Source organism: Desmodus rotundus, chromosome 4, assembly GCF_022682495.2.
Source record: "Desmodus rotundus isolate HL8 chromosome 4, HLdesRot8A.1, whole genome shotgun sequence".
NCBI lineage: Eukaryota > Metazoa > Chordata > Mammalia > Chiroptera > Phyllostomidae > Desmodus > Desmodus rotundus.
In genome coordinates this window covers 10,457,141-10,470,930 of record NC_071390.1, presented here as the reverse complement: position 1 = coordinate 10,470,930, position 13,790 = coordinate 10,457,141, and positions in this window count along the sequence as shown.

Here is a 13,790-nt window from a genome sequence, read left to right as displayed (position 1 = left end):
AGGGAGCGTACACTCCTTCCTTTCCGAGGCTTGCTACGGTGTTGTTGTGAAATGATAAAGCACTTCAGACTCGGAGCTGCTAGATTTAGTCTTCAGTGAAGTAAGAGGTGGGTCTAGTTTTGTTGCATTTTGCTTTATTTTTCTGAAGGGCATCAGTTAAACTCAGCAGTGGTTCTCGAGGTTTCTGGGGATGTCCTGATCTGTGAACACTGACTTGTGTGTGTATCGGTGTTAGAGAGTCTGAATTCAGAATTCCACCCTGATCTCTCACGCTTGGCGCTTTACATAAATCATCTCCAATCTTCACCACCATCCTGAACGATGGGAACATTGGTTATTGTTTTACAGCCAAGGAAGCAGAGGCTGCAATGCTAAGTCAATTACCAAGATAACACAGGGACGGTTTCAAATCAGATTGGAAGCCAGGACTGCCTGACTGCAGTGCTCCCTGATACCTCCCAATTCAGAATACCTAGGGACTGGTTTGCCTGGGTGTAGAAATGTGACAAAGAGCCATGTCTTTCACAGAGGCAGAGAACAGTTGACTAGACATCAGGGATGTTTAATCTGGCTCTTCCCTAATGGAGGCCACTGTTGCCTCCTTCCTGGCAAGTGTAGAGGCAGCTGGAATAGGAATATTCCTTCATTTCAGAGACTGCGCAGTGTTCCTTCTCTGCCGCGTGGCTCCTGGTACCATCAGGCAAACTCCCCATGCCCTCTCTGCCCCACAGAACTTTTTCTGACAGTGCCTCGTATTATTAACCAGCAATGGTGTGATTATAATTCTCCTCTGGATTGTGAACTATATGAGGGCAAGAACTTCATTCCTTTATCTTTGCATTTTGAATCCATACCAAAGTGATTTGCATATAGAAAACATCAATAAGTGCGAGAGACTTCATGCATGGGGCTAACTTGTACTTCACATACTTAATGGTTGACCAGGTGTTACAGGCTGGTCAACCTGGGACCTAATCATTTTACTACTGTAGGTGAGAAAAGGTATATGTAAGACTTAAGTAACCTAATTAACTTTAACTTTTGAGCACTAGGACCCTAACTTTGTTTCTTTCTCACATTCTTTGTTATTCCCTGCCCCCCGCCCCCCCCCCCCGCAAAAAAAACTTAAATTTGTACACAGTACAACCAATTGCCATTTGCCATTCACAGTAGCACCCTGGTAATGTCAAAGGGGGAAAAGGGAATGCTCACTAGTATGGGAACATTTTGAAAGGAATGGAGGAAGCATCTTGAAGGAAGAGTTGATGCCAGACTGCCAGAATTAAAGCATTAGTGTATGCGTACAGACTCATGGAGGAAGTTGTTCTTAGGAGAGGATGTTTTTGTTTAACTCCACTCTGCGTGTGTAGAAAGAGGCAGCGTTGGCCAAACTACAACAGTATTATTCAAGGACGAGGATGTGCTAAATGGGCTGTGTGTACATACTTATATTTAATTCAGATCTAGTTTTTGTTTTCATAAAACCTCATTATTCAGTTTAACTAGGAATATACTGAGTCAGTTTTGTTCTAAGAAAAAAATGTGATTTTGTTTTTACTTGGCACACTAAGTTAAATAACCGTCTATTGGCTTGTTTTAGAGAGTAAGGGAAGACGAACTAGTTTGCATACATTGGCTCATCAGTTGTATTAATTTCCTATCGCTGCTGTGACAAATTACCAGAAACTTGTGGCTTAAAACAACACACATCAGTTATCTCACAGTTCTGGAGTCAGAATTCTGATGGGGGTCCCGCTGGACTGAGGACAGGGTGTCGTGAGGGGTGCGTTTGTTCTGGAAGCTTAACTGCTTAGGAGAATAGTGTTAGTTTTTTTAGTGAGTCTTTTTAAAACTGAGTGAAAATTTTACTCTTAGTCAACACCATTTGACTTTTTACGGTCCTGAGGCCCATTGCCCGGCCTACAACAAAGTATTGTAAAAACATAAAGTAGTCCAGGGATTTCTGTTTCCCTCCCAGGAAGCATCCTGAAGTCCTGTAACAGAGACATTTCACGGGCAGTTTCAATAGCACCTTTCTCCCCCTCTCTGTCTCCTCCTCCTCCTAACTGCTGACATCTCTGCTTTTCCTTCCTGAGCTCTTCCCTAACTTTTTTTTCTCTTATTTCCCCCTTCTTATCTTTCGCCCACACTTACTTACCTACTTTACCAAATTATTTCTACTCTTGAGAAGTGAACCTGTGTTCCCTTTGTTTTTCAGATTTTATAACTAGTTAAATCTCCCTCTTCTGGCAAAAAATCTTCACTTGGAAATGTCCCTACAAATAGAATTCCTCAGCGTGACCTATATGAATGGAAGAAAAAAGTCTACCCTCAAAGTATCCTTTGGGGAAATCACCTTTGTTGAGTCAAGTGTTTAGAATCTGTTTTTATTTAAAAAGACAGAAGATATTGCAAAGTAATGTTAAATAACAAGATCTGTGTGTCTCTCAGGTTGATTTCCTTGGTAGAAACCTGTCTAGTGATTTATCACATGTATCTATAATAATCTTGAATGCACTTGTTCTTGAGCATTATTCACAGAGCTGTCAAATCCAACAGTCTTCAATGTAGTGAGTGTTTTGAAGTTTTTCTCTGGAAGGGGCTGTATGGATAACACACTCAATAAGATACGGCCCACATCTATTTAAAACCAAACCCAAAACCAAGTATGCTGTGTTGCATTACTAAATCAGCCTGGGTTTCGTGCTCACAATAAATATTTTTATTTGCTTTTAAGTCACCATATTGCAAAATGGTTATGTAGCGGCTTTAGAATAAGGCAGACCTACAATCCTGTTCCAGTCCTACCCTCCCTGTGTGGCCTTCAGCTATTTGCCTCACTTTTCTGAGTTTCAATTTCCTAATTGAAACTCAGAAATGACGCCCATTCTGTTGGGTTGTTGTAGAGATTCTATGAGACAGAGCATGTAAAGGACATAGCGTGATGCCGACACTGGGTATACCCTCCATGTGTCACTCAATTTAAGCACCGTTTGGCAGAAGGCAGTACGGAGCAGAGTATCTTAGCGCGGTGTTAACATTTTTAGCATTGCTCTTAATGCACGACGATGAACTTTCTGTTCATACACTTTATTTCCTGCACTGAGTCACCGGAACTTCCTGTGCGTGGCTTGTATCTCAGACTCATGACACACTTGATTTGCCCCCACAGAGTTCTCAGAACACTTGACAGTTGGCAGGATGCGGTACCTTTGGAAGGGAGGTTAAGGGACTGAACCCAAAAGGAATATGCTTAAGAAACACTAAGATCCTTAGATCCCGTTCCCCAGTCCAGCCGGGGGAACAGCTCTTCCTCAACCCTAGCGGAAGATTTTAAGTTTATTTTCTAGAGAATATGAAAAGAGAGTCTCTGGACAGAAGGTACCAAGCACTGAAAACAAGGAATTAAGAAAAGTCGACACTCTTAACGTTATAAATTCAACCCTTTAACTCAGGTCTCATTCTGTGGCCATCAAATGTATATCCAGCAGGCCAGCCACTGTTGTTGTCAAAGTGGGGTCCCAGGGCTAGCAGTCTCCGCGTCACCTCAAGACCTGTTAGAAATGCAAATTTTAGGGCCCTATCCCAGACCTAAGGAATCACAAACTCGGTAGGTGGGCCCCACCCCAACCCCACAATCTGAGTTGGGATGAGTGCCCTGGGCGATCCTGGCACGCACTCTAGTTTGAGAACCACACTCTCCCAAGCAAAAGACAGGACTATTCTTTAAGGAATTTCACAAGCTCAGAAGGAAAGACTTAAGGAAAGAAAATTTTCAATGAGACAATCTAGCCAGAAAGTCCCTAGAGTGAAGCCAAGAGGCTGACGAGCTCTGCCCATGTGTGTCCAGAGCTTTCAATTAATCTCGAGCAGCCTCACTCTTAAGCAGAGGCAGTCATATCCGCAAGGCTGCCTTTCGCACAAAAAGGGCCTATCTAAACGGGAAAAGCAACTTGGGGGAGAGAGATCCCTCAGGGAGATGAAATATTTAACAAATGCATTGATATTGTCAGAGAAAAGAGAATATATTGCCATTATAAGATGGAAACAGATGAAATTAAAAATGTTAAAACAACTTTTTAAAAAGTAAAAGATTGAGAAGCTAAAGTTTAAGAAAGCTCCCAGGAAGTAGAACAAGACGACAAAGAGATGAAAAATGAGAAAGATAAGATTAGAGAATCAGTTCGTTTTGTTCAACATCTGAATAATGAGAGTTTAGAGAGAGCAGAAAAGAAACAGAGAAGAAGCAAGCAGTTCCAATGAGAGTCTCCAGAGAGGTGCATCCAAGAATGTGAACGTGCTGGAATACCTGATGTGCTGGAACTATTGAGAGAAATTTTAAATAATTGAGATAGTTTGGGTATAACTCAATGATGTGTACATAGAAAACTAAGCAAATGAAAAAAACAAACACAAGAATATCGCTAACAGAGAAAACAAAAAGTTGTGCAAGGAAAGAAAGGCACTCTGACTCATAATACTAGACAGCTGAGCTGTGGGTGTTTTCCTAATACATTTGTGTAAACACTTGATGTGGACCCCGGCTGGAGGGGTCCGGTGTGTTGTGGCTGCAAAGGACAAACACACACGGACTACAGAAGTCCTGTGGAGAAAAAGGGACAGCATGGCCACTCTCTGAGTGAGAGAGAGCCTGACCCCTGCCTGGACAGGCTTTTATAGCTTTTCTGGGCATGTTACATTGAGGATGGTCCTCATTTACTATGCACAGGTTCGCTTTAGGTGGTTACCTTTTACAGAAAACAAAGGAGAGGATGTTGCTAATTACATCAAAGAAGACAGATATTTGCAAATGCAAAGGGAAAAGTGGTTGAACTGGTTATACTCATTCTTGGGAGGTTTAGCATAGATTTTAGAAGTTACTTTAAAGATATGCAGTAGGCTGCCTCAATTCAGGGTGAGGGAGTTTTAGCAAAAGCAAGCCTCATAGCAGCCTAGGTACAATGCAGGCCTGATTCCTCATAGGAGAACCTATCCATGGGCGTGGGTCCTGTGTGCCGGACCTCGCTCCCCACTGGCCTTTCTGAGTGGGGGGCTGGGCTACATTTCCCACGGCCATGCAGAACGGTCCCCTATAAACACTTAATATTGATCTAACTAAAAGTAGAACACAATGTTGGAAGGGTGGGGTGGCAAGCAGTGTATTTGTGAAGGTGGTGGACGTTTTATGGGAAAGAAGACTTGAGTTCATGTCTTTCATAGTGGGCAGTCAGTAGACAGTGCCAAAACTGACAAAAAGAAGTAGCAGCATGAGCATGTTATTTAGTGACATGAAGAAAATTCAAAATTAAACAGCCAAAGGGGTTGAAATTATTGTCTGGGAGTAGGGGTGATGGGAAGAAAGGAGGAGCGGGAAAATGAGTTTGTGAACTGCATTTTGGAAAGTTTGCTTTGTTTCTTGCCCATAACTCTAAACATGACATGCAAAGTAGATCTTTATTTTAATATAAATCATAAATCCAGGGGTGTGCTGGGAAAGCAGAGGTGGGGGAGTGGGGGGAGATGCTGATTTATAATGTGCCGTAAAGACTTCTACCACGGCCAATTTCAAGCTAACAATGGTTTGACAGCTGGCTCACAAAGTTCCTACAATTTAACAATCAGTTATTGTAAGGCAGTGTAAATCAGCTTGTAATGACTTCAATAAAATTACTTTTTAAAAAAAAAAATAGAACAGTTCTCTCTGGCTTGTGTGAAAAGCTCAATATTGCTATGTGAAACCTGGTTCTATATTTTTCTTTGCTGTTTTTTTAATACTTAAGTCGATGTTTGAGATGTAATTTACATACACTAAGGTCACAGGTTTGAAGTGCAAAGTTTGATGAGTTTTGACAAAGTCATCTACCTACCACCCAAACCAAAGGACAGAGCGACTTCATCACTCCAGAAAATTTCCCGTGTCTCCTTGCAGTCAAGTCCTCCTGCCACCCCGCCCCTGCCTCAGTAACCACTGTTCTGATCACTTGCACTGCCAATTAGTTTTGCCTGTACTTGAACTTCATGGAAGTGAATTATACAGTATGAACTCACTTGAATCTGGCTTCACACAGTGTCTGTGAGCTTCACCTGTGTTGTTGCATGCGCCGGCAGTGCGTTCGTTCAGGGTACCAAGCATCGTGTGTATGTGTCAGTGTTTGTAACGTTGTCCTGGCTATTGGGGATGATGTGTGGTAATGAACTTGGATTACGACACCTTCCTTTAAAGAATGTTTTGCTTTGTCCCAACGGGCATTGGGATTACTGGGGAATTCTTTTGATCCTATTAGTCTTGGGTTTTATTATTTCTTTGGGCGGTTCTATTTTCATTTCTAAACTTAGCCTCAGGGCAGGGCCCTTACTCTAGGATGTGGTTTCTCTACTGAGGCATGACCTAAACCCCGCCCCTAGCCCTCATCTCCCACTCCACCCCCAGTCAGGCCCCTTTGCCCCACCCTGACCACCTGCTCAGATAGCACCAGCCTCTTCTCCAGTATCCCGCCTCACAAATTCCAGCTGCTGCAGCGGCGGGACCCAGGCGCAGCTCTCTGCATCAGGAGCCACAGTGCCCCAGGCTCACCTCCTGGGGGTCCTGTCTCAAAGATCCTGCTCCTGCTCTGTCTTCGGTGCCCAAAAAAGTTGTCTCCTGTAGCCTAGATCATTTTTTCAATGTTTTCAGTGGGAGAGCAACCCAGTGCCCATTACTCTCTTATGGCTGAAGGTAGAAGTGTGTAGAAGGATATGACTCCTTAAGCTCTAACTTGGATGAAACAAAAAACTGAAGAGAAAACCCCCAGCATCTCTCCCTGTTCATTGCCTCTTTCGAGAAGAGCCTTCACATGGAAACTGAACTCCTGTGGGGAGTGATGGCGCTGTATCCACTTCAGTGGCCCAAGGCCTGGCCCTGGGCCCAGCACTGTCAGCTGTGAATGAATGAACAAGTGAATGAATGAGTAAATACGCCAGAAGTTTAGAAAAATATTACAGCATGATATGCAAATCATTTCCTCCTTCCTTCCTCTACGAGATGAATGAAGATAAGGAGTGATGAAGGCCAGTTCATTCCGGGGGCCGGGTATAATGTGTTAGATGGTGAGGAGCCCGGTCTAAGGATCACTTACCTGTAAGAATGAGGAATGAAGGCATGTTGTTCCTCGCAGTGTAGTAGGATTAAACCAAAATCTTTGCTAACTCAGCGGTAGCCAGCAGCAGCTCTGGAATCTTGGCCTGTACTGGGCCTCTGTAGCAACCAAAAAGATGGTGTCTCTGAGCAAAGGAAGGTGAGTGTGTCCAATAAATCTCCTGGGAGGGTGATGTCCTCAATGCAGTCTCATACGTGGAGAGAGGTGGATGAAGTGAAGACGTAGTGAAGGTCTTGCCAGCAAAGACTGCGTGCGATGGCAAAGCTGTGGGGGTGCCCCGTGGGTAGCCTGGAAAAGGCGTCACGGCCCTTTGGAGGTGAAGGCAAACCACAGCTGAGAGGGTGCTGAAATGGGCGCCGGGCGGAACATGTGAGCCAAATCTATAAGAGCAAAGTATTTATCGTCATTGGCAAGGGGAGTCAGTAATTTCCCTAACACTGGATGTTGGGAACGGGGCCGTAATGAATGGGACTAGAGCATTCACGCTGTAGTAATGCACAGTAGGTGCCCTTTACTTTTTTTCCAGGCAAAATTTGAAAAGTAAGAAAAACTGGACTATTAAATGGAAAAGCAATGGAGATGAGCAGCCCTTTATTAGCTGGGTGTTACATAATAAGTTTTATCCTGGAAGGCTCTGCTTTATTTTACATTAGGCCTATGAACTATTTAACTGGGAGTCCATGAGGTCTCATTTCTCAGCCAATTTATAATTCCCAAAAGTTTACTTTAATTTTCATTTATTATTTACTGTGTTAGAGCATCTCTACCCAATATGGGACATTTTAGGGCAATGGGTACTACGACTATGACAAATTTAGACAGGGATATAGTTAAAATGAAGCATAGCTATTTCTCCTTTATATTTAGTTACCTTCTTAAGATAATAGGGGGCATGATATTTACACTTAGTGGGATCCCCAGGTGTAATTGAAATGTGAGCACTGCCCTGACCAGTGTGGCTCGACTGGGTGTTGTCCTGCAGAGTGAAAGGTCATGGGTTCGATTCCTCATCAGGGCACATGCCTGGGTTGTGAGCCAGGTGCCCAGTAGGGAATACACGAGAAACCACACATTGATGCTTCTCTCCCTCTCTTTCTCCCTCCCTTCCCCTCTCTGTAAAAATAAATAAAACCTTTAAAAATAAAAAAAATAAATTAAAATAAAATTTGAGCAACAATATTAAGCCTAAGAATCTTTGTCAATTAGTGCATTTTAGCAAATGTCAAAGTTAATTTAGAACCTAGGTTGAAGAGGTACAAAAGCCAATTGGTTCTCTTTTTATATTTTTGTTATATAAATTCCTTAGGACTTTTAATTAAATAAAAAGAAAGCTGTGCTGGAAATAAGACTACGACAGAACTGTGTTTGAGTTAAGTAACAGAAATGAGATTTTGTGTGTAAAGTTGCAACATCAAAATTTCACCAGACAAGTTGAAGAGACCTATTTGAATAGATGTGTAATTTAATAACACAGATAAGGTAGTGAAATCAGGGCAGCGTGAGTAGGCAGTGCTCTCGTCGTCACACCTGCTGTTTGGACAGGGCACTGGTGACACAGATCTGTTGGTTGTAGATTAACAGTAGGAATTGTTCCCTGGTGCTTATCAAGAACAGTGACATCATAATGGTTAGTTTATGGATTGATTATAACAGCTTCATACGGATATGATAAATGAGTTCTGTAATGTTGCCTTGAATCTTTTTGTCCAGAACATGAACAAAATAGCCTTTGAACAACACTGGAGAAATCATTCTTCTATCCTGTACCCTGATTTCTTACGTACGACAATTCGAGAGCTGAAGGAGGAACCTTCAGATAGAGGTGCCTTAGGAGACATCAAAGACCATACATCTGCGGGCTGCTGAGAGCAGGAACATTTATCCTCTCCTTCGTTTTTAAGAAAGGTTAAGTTGTCTAAACTTAATTTTCTCCATTACTTATGCTGCTTATTCCTTTGCATTGGACACTTGTCTCATGTTTTCTGCCTGCTAACTTTGTATACATTTTAATAGATGTTCAGTGAGCACTGAATAAGTTGGGACACTTTTACTTGCAAAATACCAGGTATCCAACTCAAATTAGCTTAAGAAAACAAAAAAGGCGTGTGGTGTCTCACTTAACTAGAAAGTGCTAGAGTGCGTCTTGACCTTGGGCACAGCAGGATCCGAGGGCTTCAACAGTCATTAGACCAGCCTCCCTCTCCACCCCATGTCCATTTTTCACTCTTCTAGCTTCATCTCCAGGCAAGCTCTGTGCATGTGGTATGGAGACAGAGATGGCTGCTGGCAGCTTCAGGCTTTCATTATGGGTTCAGCCATCCCCAAAAGGGAGCACCTTTCTCCAACAGTTCTAGCAAGCGTCTGAACCAGCTTTCACTGGCCTGACATGGAATTGGTGCCTCTGTCTGAACTGCTGTCTGTTAGTCTCATTGGCCAGGCCAAGCCGGGGGGTGGGATCAGAAATGGGATCCACTTTTGCAAACTCATGCACTGAGAAAGGGAAAGCTTATTTCTCTGAAAGAAAATGGGAGGGATTTTACTACAAGAAGAAAGAATGAATGCTGTGCATTACCAGCAAAAGCACTTATTATATTCCAAGCGCTATGAATGTATAGTTACTCTTCCAAGTTTGGGTTCAGGTGTCATTTTTTTCTGTAAAGTCCTGGGTCCTTCTCAATATAGGCAAAATTAGTCCCTTAATTCTCTTTTAACTTTCATATATACCTGTGTTAAAACATCATTTGGGCTCAGTTATAATCAGTCTTTTTGCTTTCTGTTTCCTCTAGGCTCTTTAAGGGCAGCGGCTGTTTTATTTTTGTTTGATTCCTGTTTATTCATTTAGTTAACAAGTATTACATTGAGTGACTACTACATGAGGTCTGTCCAGAAAGAGTCCAGCCGTTGTTAATATAATGAGAATGGTTTGCGATGTGGATGTAACCTGGTGCACAAAACAAATGAGCAAAATAGAACCAGAGGCATGGAAACAAGGAACACACTGACAACGACCAGAGGGGAAGGGAGGGGGATAAGAGGGGAGAGAAGCGGAAGGGTCTAGTCAAGGAACAGGTATAAATGACTGATGGACATGGACAACAGGGTGGGGAATGACTGGGAGCAGGGGTGGGAGGGCAGGGGAGAGCAACAGGGGAAAATTGGGGCAACTGTAATAGAACAACAATTATTTTTAAAAACCCACAAAAACCCTGGCAGCCAAGGAGAGTGGACTGGAACACACATGCGTGAACAATGATGATGTCACTGTACTAGTCAGTGGGGGCAGTACATCCCACTGAGTGAGCGTGTGTACTGTGTGACCGTCACATTCAGAATGACTGAGCCAGTAGAGCAATGAATCTGCATCAGATTTTGCATGAAGCTTGAACATTCCTCTGTGGACACTATTCAGATGACTCAGAAGGCCGCAGCCACGGGCAGCTGGTGATTGGCAGCTTCAGGACGACAACACAACTGTTCACGCAGCACGTCTCATGCAGAGTTTTTTGGTGAAACATCAAATCATCCAGGTGACTCAGCCCCTCTACAGCCCAGATTTGGTGCCCTGTGACTTCTGGCTCTTTCCGAAACTAAAATCACCTTTGAAAGAGAAGAAATTTTAGACTGTTGATGAGATTCAGGAAGATATGATGGGGCAGCTGATGGTGCCTGGGAGAACTGTGTGAGGTCCCAAGGTGCCTACTTTGAAGGGGACTGAGGCGTCATTGTCCTATGTACAGTGTTTCTTGTGTCTTATATCCTCTTCAATAACTGTCTCTATTTTTCACATTACATAGCTGGATACTTTCACGACAGACCTTGTATACCAGACGTAGTACTAATGCTAGAAAGGTGGTGGAATTCAGTGTACTTCATTGTCTAACAAAGCTTATTTTTAATGGGGAAGATAAATTAACAAAGAAGGAATTGCAAAGTATGTGTTGAATTTTATGATACTGGTTTTCAGGATCCTGTGAGAACAGACAGGAAGACAATGAGTTAGATGATGAAGGGAGGAGTAGAGGTGAGAGGTGACTGTTTCAGGCAGAGGGAAGGGCCTGCTGGAAACCCTTGAGTGATACCATGAGTGTTCAAGGAACTGAGTCTCACGTAGTGTAGAAACAGTAGACATCGGCCAGATCTCGAATGCATTGAAGTTGTTTCAGCTGTTTGGGTTTTACCTGGAGGACAATGGACAAAGGGTTTTAATAAGGGAAGACTATGACCGTATTTACATTAAATCATCCCTTCCTACTGCAGTATGGGAAGAGAATTCAAGAGGAATAAGACTGGAGGCTAGTGTAGTAGGAGGAAGTAAAAATTGATAGTGGCTAATACCCAATTTTCTACTTCTCCCAGTGGCTGAACAACCTCAGTGACAGAAAATTGGTTTGGGTTTAATTATCTGGGCCAAAGGCAGGTGCCAGAGGACTTACTAGTAGAGCATACAGGGATATGTAGAGTCTCACTTGATATGCCTGGTTTGCAAGTGTAGTTCCCTATCAGATCCCACCCTGTCTTTGGTTCCCCATGGGAACTCTACCACTTTTTTTAATCTACATTCACATGGAGCCTGTGATTCTTTTTTAAAAGTGTCCGTCTTATCTTATCTAACGACACCTGCAGAAACTCTTTGTACCATTGAGGCCTGTTGGATCAAGCCAAGTAAGATAGTCCATGAAAATATTTTCCTGAGGCATTATTTCTCATCCAGGGGACAGGAGACGGTGACTCTAAGGCTGACCGTCACCTGTTACACCTGTGTTCCACTGTCTGAGGACTTCTTGTTCTCAAGGATGAGTCATAAGAATATAAATTATTTTCTGATGCTTGTCATGAAAAATGCTGTCAGTGTTTTTGTGTGAGTTGGATTGGATTAATTACAACTCAATTTCCTGTGGAAGATTTAAGTTGAGTTGGTTTATTAGCAGAATGTGGGAGTAAGAAAGCAGTAGTTCTCTGACTGGTATGGAGGGGAGGGGTCTCAGGCAGCCCAAAATGTATAGAAAATGAAGCATTTCATTGTCAAAATACCAGTTTTCTCCAAATAAGCCTATACGCTCAATGAAATCCCTATTAAAACACCAGGAGGATTTTGTGACGAAGTACACAAGCTGATTCTAAAATTTACATTGAAATGCAAAGGATCCAGCATAGCCAACATAACCTTGAAAAACAAGTAGAGTTGGTAGAGGTACACTGCCTGATTTCAAGACTTAACTCCTTAAAGCTCAAATCAAGACAGTGTAGTATGAGCACACAGATAAACATGTAGGCCAATGGAACAGAATAAAAATAGTCTTACATATATATGAGCAATTGATTTTTGACCAAGATACCGAGGCACTCCAATGGGGGAAAGAAAAGTCTTTTTAAACAAATATCCCTGGAGAATTGGTTATCCATATAGAAAAAGTACACTTAAATCTCAACTCACTGCATACACAAAACTTAACCTGAGATGGATTATATACATAAATGTAAAACCCAGAGCCCAAAACCTTTTAGAAAGAAAACATAGGAGAACATCTTAACAATTCTGGGACAGGGCACAAAAAGTGCTAACCCTTGAAGAAAAGGGCTGATAAGTTGGTTTTCATAAAATATTTTTGCTCGTTGAAAGGTATAATTTTAGAAATGAAAGACTGGGAAAAATAGTCATAGCTCATAGTTCTGACATAGGACTTGTATCCAGAATATAGAAAGACTTCCTATAAATTAATATTTAAAAAACGAAGCTAGACTTCATTGAAATTAAAAACTTCCTCTCTGTGAAAGACAATGTCAAGTGAATGCGAGATAAGCCGTAGGCTGGGAGAAAATATTTGCAAAAGAAACATCTGTTAAAGGATTGTTAGATGAAATATACAGAGAACTCTTAAAACAAATACCCCCATTAACACACACCTCACCAAAGAAGATAATGCAGATGGCAAATAAGCGCGTGAAAAGATGCTCCGAGTCACGGAGGAGCTAGTGTCTAATGGGGCCGGAGCTTCGTTTGGGGGTATCAGAAGTCCTGGAGACCGGCGGTGGCAAAGGCTGCACAACAGTGCGAACGCGCTCGGTGCCACTGAGCTGTGCACTTAAAATGATTAAAATGGTAAACTTCATGTCGTCTCTGCTTTGCAACAATAAAAAAAAAATACTGAAAGGAACACTGAAGATCTGTATATTTTATTGGATGTGAAATATACCTCGATTTAAAACATTTTTAAAAGAAAGAGAAAATGCTGACTAAAGAAAACTAACAAGCAAACAAAAATCAATGCCAAGGCTTTAAAGCTCCCTGGGTAATTCGGCTACACTGAATATTCAGCTGAGGCTGAGAAATACTTTAATGGTTCTGGTATTAGTGAGTTCCTTGGCGAAAATGTTTTCCAGTTGGCCATTCGGGGGCTGTTGGCCCATCTGCACGCTGGACTGTGTGTGTCCAAATTGGATTCCTCAATCCCCAGAGCAGAAAACAACCCTAGTAACTTCACAGTTTTGGGGGTTTTTTTGTTTTGTTTTTTTAAGAGTGAGTGAAAGGGAGATACAAGCAGAGCAGCCTTTAGTGTTGTCTTGTGAATTCCTGGAGTTTGCTTGGAGGCAGCTGAAGCCAGGTGAGCCTGGGGTGACTAGAAACCCAGTGGGTCTTTACGGCAGTCTTTGACC